Genomic DNA, 2993 nt, shown 5'->3' with positions numbered 1-2993 from the left:
TCTGGAAGAGCTATTTTTATTTTTAAAAGGTCGGGGAGGAAGAATCAGAGTTAATGTTTTAGTTTGCAAATATAAGAGTTTTGGGGGAGAATATCAGCTCAGGCAAATGTGTGCAAATGGAATGAAGGTTACCTATTTGCTAAAATGTTTCCAAACTCGGACTTTCCAAGTGAGTGGTAGATATGCTTGGGAAAGTCACCCTCGAAATCAAAGAGGGGAGGATGCACACCATAAGAGAATCTGGTTTTTACATTGTAGTTGTAATGGCAACAATCACTGTTGCCAAATGTGAACTTCTTAGGTTTGTAAAACCCCAATTAACACCACTCTCCATAGATAAAAATGTACATTTGAAGGAAATAGTTTTACAATCGAACTAGAGATTGTCCTTGCCTCTCAGAAACAAAACGGAATGTTATCTGTCCAAGAAAAAACACTCTTTGAAAGTGCTTTCCCGAATCGTGTTGAGTCTTCAGTGTGTCAGTGGGCAGGTCCCCGCTGTGTTCTCAGCTTTGTGGTCTCCTCAGGGCCTCTGGGAGTGGCTTTGAATGGGACGGCTTCACAAAATCTGCATGAAAATTGGGAATTGTCAGAGTAATTTGCCATTTACTGACTTGCTCTCTATGCCTTTTGTGTTTTGATCAATAAAAACTTAAATCCTTTACCCAGTTTAGTAACAACCTATTCTAAAGCATTATATTCCCCCTAATGTTTTTCGAGTTCTGGTTGTACAGTTATCCATTTTCAATGATATTCATTTTAAAAGGTTAACAAACGAGAAACTAAACCAACCATACAAATAACAGCTCAAAGAACACTTTCCAAAATGTGTTGCTGTAGTGCCATTTCAAATTTAATATTCATGCAGAGGAAAGCTAAAGGCCACCAAACCAGGTGGATAAAATAGTACTGCATTTTATGACTCATTCTTAAATGAAATCTCTTAAATATTGCTAATGAAGCCGGCTCCCCCGCCACAGCCTTGGCGGGCGCCCTTTCGAGCTGCTTCAGTTCCATTTCCCTGTCTAGCAATTTGCCCCAGGCCCCTATTAAATGAATTATCACGGCCCCTAAATCATCTCTGCGGGGGTTTCCTCTAATCCCATCAAGACACTTACACTCCCTTTCTTCCCTCCTGGTGACATAATGAATGATTATTTCATGGGGAGCCGTTAAAGAGGCCCCTCTGGAAGAGCGGAATGCGCGCGGCCCGGGGCGGAGGCGCGGGCTGGGCCACGGGGAGGCCTGGTGGGCACCAGCGCCGCCTCGGGCTGACGGGGACAAAGAGGCCACGCGGCCACCAACTGCCCTCCTGGCCCCCCGAGGTGGGGGTGCCCGCGAGCGGCGGGCAGAGAGCCTCCGGCTCCAGGCCTCCCGGTGCGGCCGGCCCGGGTAGCGATTCCGGGAGCCCAGGAACGCAGGGCAAGGAGAGAGAATATAAATGTTTTCCTTAACCAGAGGAAACACTGCACTCACAAACCACTTGCGGAATAGATTAAGCTAATTTATTAAATACAGTTTGCCTGCTGACTGAGCTGAGCTGAGTAATGATTTACAATTTAAAAAAAAAGCTAATAAGAGAAAGTCAGGGGCCACCGTGGCCCTAATCATGGGGCCATGGCAGCTCCGATGAGGCCGGGGCGCCCGTCCCGGCGCTGGGTTTGGGACCAAGGGTGGACTTAGGCCTGCGACATTGGTGAAGCTTCGCAGCCGTTGCGGAGCCCAGACCCCCAGCTCCGGGGAAGTGGCGTCCAGAAGAGAGCTGGGCCCTGGGCGGGGAGCCACCTCCAGGGAGTCAGGCAGAAGGACCCTCTTCCCCAGAGGAAGGGGTGGTTTGGGGTGTGTGTGTTTTACAAGTTGTTTCTGAGGCTCTCAGACCTCCCTTTGCATACCAGTGCTGGGTCTTCTGACAGTGAAGTAACATAAAACAGTTTCCAGGAAATTTTGGAAATTAAACTTGAGGACACGTGTCTTGAGCAGCGATTCTCAACAGCATTGGGTGCCAGCAACCCTCATTTCATAATAAATCCTTCCTAATGCCCAGCGCGGTGGCTCATGCCTGTAATCCCAGCTCTTTGGGAGGCTAAGGTGGGAGGATCTCTTGAGCCCAGGGGTTCGAGACCAGCCTGGGCAAAACAGTGAGATCCCATCTCTACCCAAAAAATACAAAAATTAGCTGGGCATAGTGACGCAAGCCTGTAGTCCCTGCTACTCAGGAGGCTGAGTCAGGAGGATCACTTGAGCCTGAGAGGTCAAGGCTGCAGTGAGACGTGATTATGCCATTGCACTCCAGCCTGAGCAACAAAGTGAGATCGTGTCAAAAAAAAAAAAGAAGAAAGTTGTAATATCTTTTACTATTCCAAATAAAAATATTGAATAATATATCCTACATGTGACTTAGAAAAAGAGAAGACAGAAGGAAGAAAACAAAGAAAGGCAAAAACATAAGGGCCTAACTATAAACAAGAACACGTAAGGTATAACATAACAAAAATATAGTATAATACATGTTTCAGTGGGTACATGCTCCATCACGACAACTAAGGAATGAAGTAATCAAATAATCTCACGCCTTTTTTTTTTTTTTTTTTTTTTTTTTTTGGACAGGCTCTCTATTGCTCAGGCTGGAGTGCAGTGGTGTCATCTTGGCTCACTGCAGCCTCGATCTTTGTGGGCTCAAGTGATCCTTCCACCTGAGCCTCCTGAGTAGCTGGGACTACAGGCACGTGCCGCCACGCCCAGTTAATTTTTGTATTTTTTTGTAAAGATGGGGTTTTGCCATGTTGCCCAGGCTAATCTTGAACTCCTGAGCTCAAGTGATCCTCCTGCTCAGCCTCCCAAAGTGCTGGGATTATAGGTGATTACATCACTTTATAACAAATGTTGATTTAAGAGAAAGCTTTCAGTTGATTGTTATTGACTCTTTTTCTTTATATGCAACATTATGAAATAAGGGCTAAATAAGGCTATTTACTCACACATGTAAAATCATC

At 45.8% G+C, this 2993-nt stretch overlaps 1 long non-coding RNA gene across 1 annotated transcript; it reads right to left on the bottom strand.

The window, feature by feature from the left end:
• Positions 1-1288, bottom strand: LOC117065302. Its single transcript, XR_004429876.1, has 2 exons — positions 1119-1288; positions 1-568 (listed from the first exon to the last, which is right to left on the bottom strand). It is a non-coding gene; the product is annotated as an uncharacterized LOC117065302 (long non-coding RNA).
• Positions 1289-2993: the final 1705 nt, after the last annotated feature.

The sequence above is a fragment of the Trachypithecus francoisi genome, unplaced genomic scaffold (genome assembly GCF_009764315.1).
Source record: "Trachypithecus francoisi isolate TF-2019V2 unplaced genomic scaffold, Tfra_2.0 Lachesis_group2, whole genome shotgun sequence".
NCBI classification, from domain to species: Eukaryota; Metazoa; Chordata; class Mammalia; order Primates; family Cercopithecidae; genus Trachypithecus; species Trachypithecus francoisi.
This window is presented reverse-complemented; position numbering and strand designations above follow the sequence as displayed.